Here is an 18,581-nt window from a genome sequence, read left to right on the forward strand (position 1 = left end):
CTGTCCTTCTAGCAGCTAAGAAATAAATATTCTAATCATGATTAGACTTTTCCCAGGTACCACAGACTCCAGCCACTTAGGAGACAAACTCCAAAGATCAGAACCCCTATTAGAATCTATCCAGTGAGAGCAGGACCTGTGGAATGGTAACTCAAATGGGAGACTATCTTCAGCCGGACCCTTGGGGTTCCCCCACCAGCATGGCCCTCAGAAAGCACCTGTGGGAAGGGCCTCTCTGGGAGATCTATGTTTTTATCACAGTGAGGTGAGAATCTGAAAGGCCTGGCTCCAGACCTCTGTTCCAGATTCAACTCCAGGTGACCATGGAGAGCTTGTATTCAGGGCTAGAATTTGACTTCCTGTTAAAGCTGGCAGGGAACAAGGCTTTACTGACTGTCCAAGACTCACAGAATGTGGAACCAGCTGTGCACTTCCATGACATCTGCAGTTCATAGGTCACCCGGGCATCTCCTTCTCCTGAGTCTCAGTGGACAGGTGCCAGGATGTAAGCCAACTCTTCTGATGGTCTTAGGAGACTTCACAGGAAGGTCAGGGTCCCCAAGAGGAGAGACAGAGAAGACAGGCAGTTTTTTTACCTCAGGGGTCCAGCCCAGGGAATTCTCTCTGCAGGTAAATGGTAACAGATGCTGCTAACTTGAGCAGCTCCCCACAAGCCTGTCCAAGCATATCTACTCCTTCTAGTAACCTCAGCCAGCACCATGCTCAGACCCTGGGTGAAATCCCCTTACTGAATAGATGGATTGAAAGAAGTACTGGGGGATGTCAGATGCTGAGCACCAACTCCTTCTCAGGATGCTGCAGGTCTGCTGTGTGCAGGTATGCAAACCAAGTTAGAAGTCAGCGGATGGTCCCTAGTTGTAATCTAAATTATCTGTTAGGAAGCCATTGAGGAAGCCTCACAGGTACCAGCCAATTAGAGAGGAGCTGGAGGTGACAGTTGGAAGCATCCTTGGGAGTCCAGGATCAGGGAGTTAGGTCCTCAGTCCATGGATAGTGTCTCCTTCATTCCTGGCCTAGCTATCCAGGGAGGACCATATGGAGAGAAGCTTTAATACCTACCATTCATTGTGAGGAACAGGACGAAGCCCAGGGAAGCCAGAGTCACACTGACAGGAACCCCAGTCACAGTGCCTATCACAGTCTGAATACTGAGGCCTGGGAAGTTCAGTTCTGCTGCAAGGAGATAAAGGGAAAGAAGGCCCAGGTCACCTCCAGGAAAACCATGAGGGGCCCAGCCAGGGTTGAAGGGGACAAAGCTGAACAAGTCCCAGGGACTTTGAATGCTACAATCTCTGTGTCTTTCTCTGCTTGTCTTATTCCAAATGCCACCACTGCAGAAATCAAGAGCCCTGGACTCAACATAGTGGAAATTCTTACATAGTGGGGGGAACCTGGTACATTATGGAGCCTCAGGGCAGCAGCTGTTTCTACTGATTTCTGTGCCCTTCACTATTCCTTGAGAAGAGGGTCTGCACCTAGGTGTTAGTGAGAAGGGACCAGGACAAGCAGCAATTCATGTGGGAAAAGTAAGAGAACAGTGAGCTGGACAGGGCAGGGCCAGACCTATCTGAAAGAGAGGTGAGGAGATGAGGGGCAAGGAGGGAGCAGCAACAGCATAAACGGATATGACAGTAGCGGAGCGAGGGGGCGGGTTAAATGGCTCCCAGGACGCCAGGGTCCCAGACCCAAAAGGCTGCTTGGAACCAAACCAGTGTCACCTGAAACCCCTCCCACACCCCAGCAGCCCCAACTTCTCCACCCTGGGAGCTTTATTAGGTGTCTCAGGACCAGAGAGAAGTTAGGGGTTTGGAGACTTCAATCTTGGGCATCAGCAGCTTGAAGAGATGTCTGGTCCACAAGTGAAAGCAAGTGAACAATCAATTTTGATTCTAGAACTGAACACCTGACTCCACAACATCCCCTTACGCACAGCCTCCCTCACTGACTACAAATCCTGTGTTTCTTCTGTGCTGTGCTAGTCCTGCTGGATGATGGAGGAGAGGACTCTGCTTTCTCCCACTGGACCCTGAAACCTGCATGGGAAAGAGTATAGACAGCACTCCATACTTTATGATGGAGGAAGAAAGGAATGAAAATTTAAAAAAAAACTGAGTGAATGAATGACCTAGAAACTAGAATCCAGAACTTACACCAAGAGTCCCGAGAGGCCTGGCCACACCTACTCCCTGCTTTTCCTGGAAGATGAGACTTGTCTTCCCTTCTACCATCTCCTTCCTAAGCTACCTGAGGGACCACGCACATGATCCTGGGGATCAGCTACGACAACAGGTCCTGGATAATCTATCTTGTCATCAGTCCTAAGGAGGAGGTCCGACTACAGAAGCCCCAGCCTGAGAAGTGACATGCACTTAGTTCTATCTGGCTAGCCCTGCTTTCCCTCTCAGGGACTGGACATTTCCACTCAGTCAAACCTCCAGGGTTGACCTTGTCCTAGATCCTGAGTCCCTTTCCTGTGCGAATGTTCCTTAGGGCCTGTCCATGCTGAGGACTGTCACACCCTGGCCCATGACAGAAGAAACTTTGTAGTACATCTCCTCAACACCTCTTTACTCAGCCCTCTCCTTCAAACAGGCATCTGAGAGAGAAAGTAGGTTTGCTGTTTCTCTGTGGATGTAGTGCACCTTCCTTTTACACTGTTTGCCCCTAAAGGTATGACTTTTCTTGCTCCACACTGATAATTCTTACCTTTCCCAGGGCCGCTGTCCACCATGACATTAGGAAGCCGTAGCTATCATGGTCCAAATCTAGTGAGTATCCCTTGAGTCCTGCTGTGGGTGAGGCCCCAAGGCACCCCAATGTCCTCTCAAATAGTCACTCCACTAGGGACTTGAGTCTTCCCTGGAGCAGCAAGGGTCCCTGTCATAACAGCACAGAGGACCCCAACTGCTATTCCATTCCTCCTGTGGAAATGGAGAGTCCTCAACCTCCCCTTCTCACTGGCCTCTAAAACATTCAGAATGTCTCCACCCAGCAGATACTCCATAACCACTGACACTCTCAGATGAGAACCCTGACCTTCCTGCAAGAGGGACCACTCAGCTCACATCCTCTCTGCTTGCAGGAGGTGGGGCCTCAGACATCTTTGCCCTGGTAGGTATATGCCCTACCCCATCACACAGGATCCTAGCTGTGCACACTCAGGGAAGGGTGTGTCACCTGACAACCTCCTAAGGTCAGGAGAGAGTAAATTTGGCCCTACATAGAACTAGGCCTTTCATAAGTGGCAGAACAGTTCCCATCCAATCATGAATGAACTCTGTGTCCCCTGGGTGTCTGAGGAATGCTTGAGACAAGAAGATGAATAGAGGAGAATAAATGACAGGTGAGTGCTCAACCATACACAGAACTTCTATGTAACCCACTCCCTGGCTCAGGGAACATCTGGAAGAGGAGAGATAAAATAACATAAGGATGTGAGGATGGGGAGGAGTGAGGTAAAACATCTCTTGGCACATGATATGGCCATAAACTCGTGAAATCACAGCAGCACAAGACCTGTGTAAGCCTGGCCCATCAACAGCACACTATGGACCAGATAGGGGCTCAAGAGGCCACACCCCTTCCTCAACCCATTGGCAATTAGTGGCCACCGAGGGATGGGAAATTATTTTCTTCAGTGCTTAATTTCCTATACTGTAGGAACTGCACAGGTGTCTCTTGATCAGTGTGTGTGGAAATTAACCACCTCACCATCCGTGCTCATGTAAGAAACCCTAAATAACACAGTGTTGAACACACAGACAAAGATGAAGGCCCAGTAAGATGGTTTGCCTACTAAAAGCACTTACTGCACAAGCCTGATGACCTGAGATTAACCTCCAGAATTCAGGTAAGGATGGAAAGAGAGGACCAACTCCTGAAAGTTACCATCTGAACTCTGCATACTGTGGTGCTGCTGTGGATATCGCTCTGTATAAATAAAATGCTGATTGGCCAGTAGCCAGGCAGGAAGTATAGGCAGGACAAGCAGAGAGGAGAATTCTGGGAAGTGGAAGGCTGAGGCAGGAAGACGCTGCCAGCTGCCGTGATAAGAAGCAACAAGTTAGGATACCGGTAAGCCACGAGCCATGTGGCAAGTTATGGATTAATTGAAATGGGTTAATTCAAGATAGAATAACAGTTAGCAAGAAGCCTGCCACGGCCATACAGTTTGTAAGCAATATAAGTCTCTGTGTTTACTTGGTTGAGTCTGAGCAGCTGCGGGACTGAGAGAGATTTGTCCTGACTGTGGGCCAGGCAGGAAAACTCCAGCTACAAATGGTGCCCAATGGATTGGCAAGAGTTTCCACCTAAAACCTGAGAAAAAAGATTCTAAAACAGAGCTAAAAATAGCTTCTTAGTTGTCTCTCTCAAGTTAGCCGCAGCCTGCATGTTTGAGCTACTCTATGGTGGGTTTGTGGCGCATGTGCAGGCTTGACCTACACTATGTTACACAGAAGTGTCTCCAAGCTGCGCACTATGCTATGTGTTGGATATAGTTTTTGCTAGTTAAAAAAAAAAGAGGTTTCTGGGCTACACACTGCTATGATAAAAACATAGACCCACTGTTTCTGAGAGTTGATGTCTCCCACAGCTGGCAGAAAATGTACCACCACCATGTTGGGAAGCTGAGGTGGGTGGAGCCAGTAGCCACAGCAGTCATTTCGGTCTTACAATTGCTGCAGTTTAAAGCAATAGGTTCATAATAAGACAGATTCAAATGGAACAAGACTTTAAATGCTTTACAATGTATGTAAAAATGTACGTAGACTTGAAAGAGAGAGAAAAAGGAATATATGCAGTTATATAAACAAATAGTTTTAAAAATTAAAGTCTTTAAAGAGACAGTAAAGGTAGTATAAAAATAAGCCACGTAAAGATGAATATTACACAGAGAATCTGCATTGTGTTGTCTTTGGGATTCTTAACTGCAGAAAAACATTGGATTGTAAAAGCTGTTGAGTTAAACTAATATATATATTTTAAGGTACCTTGACTTCAAAATTTGGATGTAAGGATATGTTGCTTTGGAAAGGAGGCTCTGCTTTTGTTTCCACAGAAAGCCAGAGGCTATGGAGTTGTTCCAGATTAAGATACATCAGATTTGACCAGCCAAGACCCCCTGAAAGGTCTCCAGTGACACCATGGCCCAGATGATCCAACATCCAGAACAGTTTCAAGGCAACCAGCTCAGACAATACACCCTCACGGACTACTCCATAATCCTAAAATTTTCTTTGTGTCCCCATAAGATACAGCACCCTCCTCCAGCAGGAAGTAGTAAGAGAAGCTATGCCCAAATTCCCAAATATACCAAGCTGGCTTTGGAGATGGAATTGGCTCATTCCTTCTCTAAACCCAAACATATTGCTTTAAAAAAAAAAACGGTTAAGAGATTCTATTGTCCCATATCAGAAGAGCCCTCTGGTGTGGGACAGAGAAAAACCAATATTTTTATTTAAATCAAGTTGATTATAAATGCAATCTCCTTCTAAAGAACAAAAGGGGATATGATATAGATAAGATAGGATGAATAGATTAATGAACCTGCTTTTAAAGAGTAACAACTTGTTTAGAAATGTTTTACATTGCTATGGATTCTAGTTTATTGATACAAGTTTAAACTTAATTTTTTATACTGTACATATATTTCTACTCTCGTTGGAGGTATTATGTTTATGTAAACTCATTTAGATTGTAGTAGATAATTTTTTTTTAAATTTTTATTTTGCAATACAATTCAGTTCTACATATCAGCCACAGATTCCCTTGTTCTCCCCCCTCCCGCCCCCCTCACCTTCCCCCCAGCCCGCCCCCCATTCCAATCTCCTCCAGGGCAAAGCCTTCCCCACAGACTGAGATCAACCTGGTGGACTCAGTCCAGGTAGGTCCAGTCCCCTCCTCCCATGCCGAGCCAAGGGACCCTGCATAGGCCCCAGGTTTCAAACCGCCAACTCATGCAATGAGCACAGGACCCGGTCCCACTGCCTGGATGCCTCCCAAACAGATCAGGCCAATCAACTGTCTCACCCACTCAGAGGGCCTGATCCAGTTGGTGACCCCTCAGCCATTGGTTCATATTTCATGTGTTTCCGTTTGTTTGGCTATTTGTCTCTGTGCTTTATCCGACCTTGGTCTCAACAATTCTCTCTCATATAAACCCTCCTCATTCTCGCTAATTGGACTCCCAGAGATCCACCTGGGGCCTAGTCATGGATCTCTGCATCCAGATCCATCAGTAGTTGGATGAGGTTTCTAGCACGACAATTAGGGTGTTTGGCCATCCCATCACCAGAGTAGGTCAGTTCGGACTGTCTCTCGACCATTGCCAGCAGTCTGTTGTGGGGGTATCTTTGTGGATTTCTGTGGGCCTCTCTAGCACTTTGTTTCTTCCTATTCTCATGTGGTCTTCATTTACCATGGTCTCCTATTCCTTGTTCTCCCTCTCTGTTTTTGATCCAGCTGGGATCTCCCACTCACCCAAGCTCTCTTTCCCTCGACCCTCGCCCTTCACTACCCCAACTCATGTCCAGGCTGTTCATGTAGATCTCATTCCATTTCTCTGTCGTTGGGCAATCCCTGTGTCTTTCTTGGGGTCCTGTTTTCCAGGTAGCCTGCCTGGTGATGTGAGTAGCAGTCCAGTCATCCTTGTTCCACATCTAGTATCCTGTTATGAGTGAGTACATACCATGTTTGTCTTTCTGAGTCTGGGATACCTCACTCAGGATGATTTTTTCTAGATCCATCCATTTGTCTGCAAACCTCATGATGTCATTGTTTTTCTCTGCTGAGTAGTATTCCATTGTGTATATGTACCACATTTTGTTTATCCATTCTTCAATTGAAGGGCATCTAGGTTGTTTCCATGTTCTGGCTATTACAAACAATGCTGATATGAACATAGCTGAACAAGTGCTCTTGTGGTGTGGTTGAGCATTCCTTGGGTATATGCCCAAGAGTGGTATAGCTGGATCTTGGGGGAGATGGATTCCCAATTTTCTAAGAAATCGCCATATTGATTTCCAAAGTGGTTGTACAAGCTTGCATTCCCACCAGCAGTGGAGGAGAGTTCCCCTAGCTCTACATCCTCTCCAGCATAAGGTGTCTTCAGTGTTTTTGATCTTAGCCATTCTGACAGGCGTAAGGTGGTATCTCAGAGTTGTTTTGATTTGCATTTCCCTGATGATTAGGGATGTTGAGCAATTCCTTAAATGTCTTTCAGCCATTTGAGTTTCCTCTGTTGAGAATTCTCTGTTTAGTTCTATAGCCCATTTCTTAATTGGACTGTTGGGCATTTTGATGTCTAATTTCTTGAGTTCCTTACATATTCTGGATATCAGTCCTCTGTCAGATGTGGGGTTGGTGAAGATCTTTTCCCATTCTGTAGGCTGTCGCTTTGCTTTGTTGACCGTATCCTTTGCCCTACAAAAGCTTCTCAGTTTCAAGAGGTCCCATTGATTGACTGTTTCTCTCAGTGTCTGTGCTACTGGTGTTCTATTTAGAAAGTGGTCTCCTATGCCAATGTGTTCAAGACTACTTCCTACTTTCTCTTCTAGCAGGTTCAGAGTAGCTGGATTTATGTTGAGGTCCTTGATCCACTTCGACTTAAGTTTTGTGCACGGTGATCGATATGGATCTATTTGCAGCCTTCTACATGTTGATATCCAGTTTTGCCAGCACCATTTGTTGAAGATGCTTTCTTTTTTCCATTGTGCACTTTTGGCTTCTTTGTCAAAAATTATTTGTTCATAGGTGTGCGGATTAATATCAGGGTCTTCAATTCGATTCCATTGGTCCACATGTCGGTTTTTATGCCAGTACCAAGCTGTTTTTATTACTGTAGCTCTATAGTACAGCTTGAAGTCAGGGATCGTGATGCCTCCAGAGGTTGTTTTATTGTACAGGATTCTTTTGGCTATCCTGGGTTTTTTGTTTTTCCATATGAAGTTGAGTATTATTCTTTCCAGGTCTGTGAAGAATTGTGTTGGTATTTTGATGGGGATTGCATTGAATCTGTAGATTGCTTTTGGTAAGATTGCCATTTTTACTATGTTAGTTCTGCCTATCCATGAGCATGGGAGATCTTTCCATTTTCTGACATCTTCTTCAATTTCTTTTTTCAGGGACTTAAAGTTCTTGTCATATAGGTCCTTCACTTGCTTGGTTAGTATTACCCCAAGGTATTTTATGTCATTTGTGGCTATAGTAAAGGGTGATGTATCTCTGATTTCCTTCTCCGCTTTTTTGTCCATTGTATATAGGAGGGCTACTGATTTTTTGGAGTTGATCTTGTATCCTGCTATGTTGCTGAAGGTGTTTATAAGCTGTATCAGTTCCTTGGTGGAATCTTTGGGGTTGCTCAAGTATACTATCATGTCATCTGCAAATAGGGAAAGCTTGACTTCTTCCTTTCCAATTTGTATCCCCTTAATCTCCTTATGTTGTCTTATTGCTCTGGCTAGAACTTCAAGTACTATATTGAATAAGTATGGGGAGAGCGGACAGCCTTGCCTCGTTCCTGATTTTAGTGGAATTGCTTTGAGTTTCTCTCCATTTAATTTGATGTTGGCTGTTGGCTTGCTGTAAATTGCCTTTATTATGTTTAGGTATGTTCCCTGTATTCCTGATCGCTCCAAGACCTTTATCATGAAGGGGTGTTGGATTTTGTCAAATGCCTTTTCAGCATCTAGTGAGATGATCATGTGGTTTTTTTCTTTGAGTTTGTTTATATGGTGTATCACATTGACAGACTTTCGTATGTTGAACCATCCTTGCATCCCTGGAATGAATCCTACTTGATCATGGTGGATAATTGTTTTGATGTGGTCTTGGAGTCTGTTTGCCAGTATTTTATTGAGTATTTTTGCATCAATGTTCATGAGGGAGATCGGTCTGTAGTTCTCTTTCTTTGTTGTATCCTTGTTTGGTTTGGGAATCAGGGTAATTGTAGCCTCATAGAAGGAGTTTGGTAATGTTCCTTCTGTTTCTATTGTATGGAACAATTTAGAGAGTATTGGTATTAACTCTTCTTTGAAGATCTGGTAGAATTCTGCACTGAAACCATCTGGTCCTGGGCTTTTTTTGGTTGGGAGACTTTTAATGACTGTTTCTATTTCGTTAGGGGTTATTGGACTATTTAAATAGTTTATCTGGTCTTGATTTAATTTAGGTATGTGGTACCTATCCAGAAAATTATCCATTTCTTTTAGGTTTTCCAGTTTTGTGGAATAGAGGTTTTTGAAGTATGACCTGATGATTCTCTGGATTTCCTCAATGTCTGTTGTTATGTCCCCCTTTTCATTTCTGATTTTGTTGATTTGGATGCTCTCTCTCTGTCTTTTGGTTAGTTTGGATAAGGGCTTGTCTATCTTGTTGATTTTCTCAAAGAACCAACTCTTTGTTTCATTAATTTTTTGTATTGTTCTCTTTGTTTCTATTTTATTGATTTCAGCTCTCACTTTGATAATTTCCTGGCATCTATTTTTCCTGGGAGACTTTGCTTCTTCCTGTTCTAGAACTTTCAGGTGTGCTGTTAAGTCACTAGTGTGAGATTTCTCCAGCTTATTTATGTGGGCGTTTAGTGCTATGAATTTCCCTCTTAGTACTGCTTTCATAGTGTCCCATAGGTTTGGATATGTGGTGTCTTCATTTTCGTTGATCTCTAGGAAGTCTTTAATTTCTTTCTTTATTTCTTCCTTAACCCATTGGTGATTCAGGTGGGTATTGTTCAGTTTCCATGAGATTGTAGGTTTTCTGTAGTTTTTGTTGTTGTTGAAATCCAACTTTAGACCATGGTGGTCTGATAGAACACAGGAGGTTATTCTAATTGTTTTGTATCTGTTTAGATTTGCTTTGTGACCAAGTATGTGGTCGATTTTAGAGAAGGTTCCATGGGGTGCTGAGAAGAAGGTATATTCTTTTTTGTTAGGATGGAATGTTCTGTAGATGTCGATTAAGTCCATTTGAGTCATGACATCAATTAAGTCCTTTATTTCTCTGTTAAGTTTCGATTTGGGGGATCTGTCCAGTGGTGAAAGTGGGGTGTTGAGGTCTCCCACTATTACTGTGTGGGGTTTTATATGTGATTTAAGCTTTAATAATGTTTCTTTTACATATGTGGGTGCCCTTGTGTTTGGGGCATAAATGTTCAGAATTGAGACTTCATCTTGGTGGATCTTTCCTGTGATGAGTATGTAATGCCCTTCTTGATCTCTTTTGATTGATTTTAGTTTGAAGTCTATTTTGCTGGATATCAGGATGGCTACACCTGCTTGTTTCTTAAGACCGTTTGATTGGAAAGTCTTTTCCCAGCCTTTTATTTTTAGGTAGTGTCTATCTTTGAATTTGAGATGTGTTTCTTGTATGCAGCAGAAAGATGGGTCCTGCTTTCGTATCCATTCTGTAAGCCTATGTCTTTTTATAGGTGAATTAAGTCCATTGATATTGAGAGATATTAATGTCCAGTGATTGTTCATTCCTGTTATTTTTGGTGGTGATGTGTGTGTACTTTTCTTCGTTGGGGTCTACTGCTGTGGCTTTATCTATTGCCTGTGTTTTCGAGGTTGTATCTGACTTCCTTAGGTTGGAATTTTCCTTCTAGTGCTTTCTGTAGGCCTGGGTTTGTGGATAAATATTGTTTAAATCTGGCTTTGTCATGGAATGTCTTGTTCACTCCATCTATGACGATTGAAAGTTTTGCTGGGTATATTAGTCTAGGCTGACATCCATGGTCTCTTAATGTCTGGATTACATCTGTCCAGGACCTTCTGGCTTTCAAAGTCTCCATTGAGAAATCGGGTGTTATTCTGATAGGTTTGCCTTTATATGTCACTTGGCCTTTTTCCTTTGCTGCTCTTAATATTCTTTCTTTATTCTGTACGTTTAATTGTTTAATTATTATGTGGCGAGGGGACTTTTTTTGGGGGTCTAGTCTGTTTGGTGTTCTATAGGCTTCCTGTATCTTCATAGGCATTTCCTTCTTTAAGTTGGGAAAGTTTTCTTCTATGATCTTGTTGAATATATTTTCTGTGCCCTTGAGTTGGTATTCTTCTCCTTCTTCTACCCCTATTATTCGTAGGTTTGGTCTTTTCATGGTGTCCCAAATTTCTTGGACATTTTGGTTCATGACTTTGTTGACTTTAGTGTTTTCTTTGACTGATGAATCTATTTCTTCTATTGTATCTTCAACGCTAGAGATCCTCTCTTCCATCTCTTGCATTCTGTTGATTATACTTGCATCTGAAGTTCCCAATCGTTTTCTCAGATTTTCTATTTCCAGCATTCCCTCTGTTTGTGTCTTCTTCATTTTTTCTATTTCCCTTTTCAGGTCTTGGACTGTTTCCTTCATTTGTTTCATTGATTTTTCTTGATTTTCTTTCAGTATTTTATTGTTCTCTTCCAGGACTTTTTTGATTTCTTCTAATTTGTTTGCCCTTTCCTCTAGTTGTTTACAGCGTTCTTCACATTTTTTTGTCTTTTCCTCTACACGAGCCTCTAGCTTCTTCATGATGACATTCATAAGGCTATTTTCTTCTGCTTCTTCCAATTTCTGATGTTCAGGTCTAGGTGTTGGAGGAGGGCTAGGGCCTGGTGATGGTGTATTACTATTCATTTTGTTGTATGTGTTTCTGCCTTGACGTCTGCCCATCTCCTTGTGGTTCGTTCCTGGCCTTATCCGCACACTTGGTTCAGACAGAGCTGACAGATTCAGGAAGTCTCTCTCTCTTGTCCAGATGGGAGCTCTCTTGTCCAAATTGGAAGTCTGGGGCAGGATGGGAGCTCTTGCTCAGAAGGGAAGTCCGGGGGAGGATGGGTGCTCTCCTCTCTCTCTCTCTCTCTCTCTCTCTCTCTCTCTCTCTCTCTCCTCCAGATGGGAAATCCACGGCAAGATGGGAGCTGGGGGCCAGCCTCTAAGTCTCAAGAAGAGGCTTGGGGCTCAGGCGGATGGGCGTGGGGGCAGGGCGTGGAGACTGCAGGGTCTGCCAGGGGTCTTGGAGAAGGAGATCCTTCCCGGTGGGGCTAGAAGGGCACCTGCCCGGGGACCAGAACCTGGGGCCAAGTTGGGTAGGTCTTCCCCGGAGTGGCTGGTGCCCAGGGATGGGGTCGGGGGCAAGCTAGGGCACTCACCTGTGCTTCAGAAGGGAAGTCCAGGGGAAGATGGGAGCTGGGGGCCGGCCTCTAAGTCTCAGGAAGAGGCTTGGGGCTCAGGCGGATGGGCGTGGGGGCAGGGCGTGGAGACTGCAGGGTCTGCCAGGGGTCTTGGAGAAGGGGATCCTTCCCTGTTGGGGTAGAAGGGCACCTGCCCGGGGACCAGAACCTGGGCCCAAGTTGGGCAGGTCTTCCCCCGGAGTGGCTGGTGCCCAGGGATGGGGTCGGGGGCAAGCTAGGGCACTCACCTGTGCTTCAGAAGGGAAGTCCTGGGCAAGATGGGAGCTGGGGGCCGGCCTCTAAGTCTCAGGAAGAGGCTTGGGGCTCAGGCAGATGGGCGTGGGGGCAGGGCGTGGAGACTGCAGGGTCTGCCAAGGGTCTTGGAGAAGGGGATCCTTCCCGGTTGGGGTAGAAGGGCACCTGCCCGGGGATCAGAACCTGGGGCCAAGTTGGGCAGGTCTTCCCCGGAGTGGCTGGTGCCCAGGGATGGGGTCGGGGGCAAGCTAGGGCACTCACCTGTGCTTCAGAAGGGAAGTCCTGGGCAAGATGGGAGCTGGGGGCCGGCCTCTAAGTCTCAGGAAGAGGCTTGGGGCTCAGGCAGATGGGCGTGGGGGCAGGGCGTGGAGACTGCAGGGTCTGCCAAGGGTCTTGGAGAAGGGGATCCTTCCCGGTTGGGGTAGAAGGGAACCTGCCTGGGGGCCAGAACCTGGGGCCAAGTTGGGCAGGTCTTCCCCGGAGTGGCTGGTGCCCAGGGATGGGGTCGGGGGCAAGCTAGGGCACTCACCTGTGCTTCAGAAGGGAAGTCCGGGGCAAGATGGGAGCTGAGGGGCCGGCCTCTAAGTCTCAGGAAGAGGCTTGGGGTTCAGGCGGATGGGCGTGGGGGCAGGGCGTGGAGACTGCAGGGTCTGCCAAGGGTCATGGAGAAGGGGATCCTTCCCGGTGGGGCTAGAAGGGCACCTGCCCGGGGACCAGAACCTGGGGCCAAGTTGGGCAGGTCTTCCCCGGAGTGGCTGGTGCCCAGGGATGGGGTCGGGGGCAAGCTAGAGCACTCACCTGTGCTTCAGAAGGGAAGTCCAGGGGAAGATGGGAGCTGGGGGCCGGCCTCTAAGTCTCAGGAAGAGGCTTGGGGCTCAGGCAGATGGGCGTGGGGGCAGGGCGTGGAGACTGCAGGGTCTGCCAGGGGTCTTGGAGAAGGGGATCCTTCCCTGTTGGGGTAGAAGGGCACCTGCCCGGGGACCAGAACCTGGGCCCAAGTTGGGCAGGTCTTCCCCCGGAGTGGCTGGTGCCCAGGGATGGGGTCGGGGGCAAGCTAGGGCACTCACCTGTGCTTCAGAAGGGAAGTCCTGGGCAAGATGGGAGCTGGGGGCCGGCCTCTAAGTCTCAGGAAGAGGCTTGGGGCTCAGGCAGATGGGCGTGGGGGCAGGGCGTGGAGACTGCAGGGTCTGCCAGGGGTCTTGGAGAAGGGGATCCTTCCCGGTTGGAGTAGAAGGGCACCTGCCCGGGGACCAGAACCTGTGGCCAAGTTGGGCAGGTCTTCCCCGGAGTGGCTGGTGCCCAGGGATGGGGTCGGGGGCAAGCTAGGGCACTCACCTGTGCTTCAGAAGGGAAGTCCTGGGCAAGATGGGCTGTAGTAGATAATTTAAAAATATAGATTAATAATTAGTCTTCTATGATAGTCAAACTTATAGTCATGTTAAGTTTTCTAGGTATATAGATATATTTCAGATAGATAGGTAATCTTCAAACACTTCAAAGACTTACAGAATATGGCATTTAAAATGTTTTTAAAATTTAGACTTTCTGGACAATGAGACATGTCTGCTCCTGGCAGCACCAGATTTATTTCAGAGAGGAGGATGGGCATCGAAGACACTCTGTATGGAGTTTATCTTCTTCTTGGCAAAAATAGCCATTTGGGCAAGAAACTATTCTTGCCTGGACTGCTTGATCGACTGGACATGCAGGACCTATAGGAAGTTGACCACTGAAATTTGCTTGGCAAAATGGTCCTTCAGGTTCCTGCTTTGCAGAGGAAACTGCCAGACATTCTACAGGACACAGAGAGAAGTGACTGAGAGACTCTAGGCCTGTGGGCTGAAGACAGATGCCCCAACTTTACAAAAGAACTTTGGATGACTGTCTGGGCTGCCAGCTGTCTCTATCTACTCTTACAAGACTCCAGGGGGCTGGAGAGATGGCTCAGTGGTTAAGAGCACTGGCTGCTCTTCCTGAGGTCCTGAGTTCAATTCCCAGCACCACATGGTGGCTCACAACCATCTGTAATGAGATCTGGTGCCCTCTTCTGGCCTGCAGACATGCATGCAGACAGAACACTGTATAATATATCTAAAAAAAAAAAAAGACTCCAGAAAGTTGCTTGCATCCTTTTCCTGTTTCTCAGGTAATAGTATACCCTTCTGAGGTCTTTGGTGTAGTTGAAGACTACAGTTATAATTATCTTAGTTATGATAAAAGATAAGTTAGATATGAAACCTTAGACTCACAAATATAGGATACATAGGATATCTTCTTTAGTTTTGCCAAATACAAATAGACTAGTTATTATAAATAGACTAGATATTGTAACTGTAATTCTTGGTTGATAATTGTTTTGTTTTATGTAATTTTACTATGTGAAAGTTAAAAACCTTCCTTTTTGAAAAAAAGAAAAGGGGAAGTGCTGTGGATATTGCTCTGTATAAATAAAATGCTGATTGGCCAGTAGCCAGGCAGGAAGTACAGGTGGGACAAGCAGAGAGGAGAATTCTGGGAAGTGGAAGGCTGAGGCAGAGAGATGCTGCCAGCCGCCGCCATGAAAAGCAAGATGTAAGATACCGGTAAGCCACAAGCCATGTGGCAAGGTATAGATTAATAGAAATGGGTTAATTTAAGATAGAAGAACAGTTAGCAAGAAGCCTGCCATGGCCATACAGTTTGTAAGCAATATAAGTCTCTGTGTTTACTTGGTTGGGTCTGAGCAGCTGCGGGACTGGCGGGTGACAGAGATTTGTCCTGACTGTGGGCCAGGCAGGAAAACTCCAGCTACAGTGGTGCACACCCACACTCATTCACACACACACACACACACACACACACACACACACACACACGTATACATATAATAATAATAAATTATATATGCACACATGAAACATGTAGGAGGGGAGCATTTTAGGAAGAAGAGGTCAGCAGGACTGGGAAGTGATGAGAGAGTAATGGGGTTGTATGTGACCAAAATACATTTGTATGTGTGTGCTTGTTTGTATGTGTATGGAATTGTCAAATACTGTATTTTAAATATGTTTTCAATGAAGTGGCTCCAATTCTCTTCACTCTTTGAAAAAAAAGAAAGATACTTAGAACACAAAATTGCTTCCTCTGGCCCTTCCTTTGAAAACTTGAAAAAGAAAAAAGTATAGAGAACTGGTCTACCTCCTAAAGGCTTTCTGAGAAGGAAAAGGACACAAAATATATTTTTAAAATTTTTTAAAGGACATAAAATTTTTTAAGTCTTTAAAAATATTTTTGAAGATTTTCAAATGTGAAAAATGAATTTGCTTTTAAATTCTAGGAGAATTTACTATAAAGAACTAAAATTGAATTGTGAATGAGTATTTACCTTCATGCTTTGGTCAAATTTACATAGTAAGTATGCTGGATAATTTTATGTCAACTTGACACAGGCTAGAGTCATGTGAAAGGAGGGAACAACAGTTGAGAAAATGCCTCCATAAGGTCGGGCTGTACATCTTCAACAAGTGGTGCTGGCGTAACTGAGTGCTTGAATGTAGAAGATTGCAAATAGATCCAAATCTCAAAACTCAAGTCAAAGTAGATCAAAGACCTCAACATAAATCCAGTTACACTGAACCTGATAGAGGAGAAAGTGGGAAGTAGCCCTGAACGAATTGGCACAGGAGACAAGCTCCTGAACAAAACATTACTAGTAGCACAGATACTGAGATCTACAATTAATAAATAGGCCATCCTGAAACTGAAAAGTTTCTGTAAGGCAAAGGACACAGTCAATAAGACAAAACTGCAGCCTACAGAATGGGAAAAAATCCTCATCAACCCCACAGCTGACACAGGGCTAAGAAACACTTAAAGAATTGCTCAACATCCTTAGCCATCAGGGAAATGCAAATCAAAATCATTTTGAGATATTATCTTGCACCTGTCAGAAACATGATCATGGCTATGATCAAAAACACTGGTGACAGCTTATGTTGGAGAGGATGTGGAGTAAGGGAAACACTCCTCCACTGCTGGTGGGAGTGCAAACTTATACAGCCACTCTGGAAATCAGTATGGCAATTTCTCAGAAAATTGGGATTCAATCTACCTCAAGACCAAGCTATACCAATCGTAGGCATATACCCAAAGGATGCTCAATAATACCACAAAGACACTAGCTCAGCTATGTTCATAGCAGCATTATTTGCAATAGCCAGAACCTGGAAACAACCTAGATGCCCCTCAACAAAAGAATGAATAAAGAAAATGTGGTACATATACACAATGGAATACTACTCAGCTGTAAAAAAAAAAAAAAAAAAAAAAACAATGGCATCATGAAATTTGCAGGCAATTGGATGGAACTAGAAAAAAAAATCATCCTGAGTGAGGCAATCCAGACCCAGAAAGACAAACACAATATGTTCTCACTCATAAATGGATACTAGATGTAAAGCAAAGGATAACCAGGATACAATCCACAGGCCCAAAGAAGCTAGGCAAAAAAGAGGGCCCTAGGAGGGACACATGGATTTCTCTGGCAATAGATAAGATCTCCTGGGTAAACTCGGGGTGGTGAGGTAAGTGGGAAGGGGGAGGATAGATGGGAACATGAGGGATAAGGTTGGTTGAGTGAGGGCTGGAGAGAGGGAGAGAGTAATAAAGGAGATACTTTGATAGAGAGGGCAATTTTGGGGCTAGGGAGAAACCTGGTGCCAGTGAAATTTCAAGGAATCCACAAAGATAATCCCAGCTAAGACTCCTAGCAATAGTGGAGAGGATGCCTGAACTGGCCTTCTCCTGTAATCAGATTGGTGACTACCATAATTGTCATCAGAGAGCCTGCATCCAGTAACTGATGGAAGCAGATGCAGAGATCCATCCAAGCTCTGGGCCGAACTCTGGGAGTACAGGTGAGGAAAGGGAGGAGGGACTGGACAAGAAAGGGGGGGGCAAACTCATAACAGGGTGACCCACAGACAGCTGAACTGAGCTAGAGGGAGCTCACACACTCTGGACCAACAGCTAGGGGGCCTTCATGGGACCAACCTAGGCCCTCTGCATGTGGGTGACAGTTGTGTAGCTCTGTCTGTTTGTGGGGCCTCTAGCAGTGGGATCAGGTGTTCCTGGTGCTTCAGCTGGCTCTTTGGAACCTATTCCCCATGCTAGGATGCCTCACCCAGCCTTGATGCATGGGGAGGAACTAAGTCCTGCCTCAATTTGATATGCCATGCTTTGTTGACTCCCAGGGGAGACCTGCCCATTTCTGAACACAGGAAGATGGGATGGGAGGGGGTAAAGGGACTGGGGGAGGGAAGAGACAGAGAGGAGGGAAGGAAAACTGTGGTTTCTATGCAAAACAAATTTAAAATTTTAATAATAATAAAAATAAGGCTGTAGGCAAGCCTGAAGAACATTTTCTTAATTAGTGATTAATAGAGGAGGACCCAGCCCATTGTGGGTAGGGCCATGCCCGGACTAGTGGTCCTGGGTTCTAGAAGAAAGCAGGCAGAGCAAGCCATGAGAAGTAAGCCAGTGAACAACACTCCTCCAGGGTCTCTGCATCAGCTCCTGCCTCCAGGTTCCTGCCCTGCTTGAGTTCCTGTCCTGACTTCCTTCAATGATATACAGGGATATGGATGTGTAAGCTAAATAAACCCTTTATCCCCACAAACTCATTTTGATCATGGTGTTTCATCATAGCAATAGTAACCCTAAGATAGTAAGTTTATGAATTAAAACGACAAACTGAAATGACAACCTACAGAACAGAAAAATGTATTTGTAAGTCATATATATGATACAACTTTTGTGTTCAGAATAAATAACTGATACAACTCAGGAAAAAAAGTGATCCCTAGTCATCAGGGAAATGCAAATTAAATCTACTGTGAGATACCAGCTCACCCCAGGTAGAATAACTATAGTCCAAATAACTGACAACAAATGTTGCAGAGGATGCGGAGAATGAGGAACACATATTCACTGCTGGTAGGTGTGAAAATTAATACAGTCATTATATAGAGCTTGTGGAAGTCCCTCAAAACATTAGAAATACCACATGATGCAGCTATTTTACTGGGAATATACCCAGAGATCCTTTACCCTACCATAGAGATATTGGCACACCATGATTACTGCTGCTCTATTCAATATAGCAAGGAGATGGAACCAAT

Source organism: Peromyscus eremicus, chromosome 1, assembly GCF_949786415.1.
Source record: "Peromyscus eremicus chromosome 1, PerEre_H2_v1, whole genome shotgun sequence".
NCBI classification, from domain to species: domain Eukaryota; kingdom Metazoa; phylum Chordata; class Mammalia; order Rodentia; family Cricetidae; genus Peromyscus; species Peromyscus eremicus.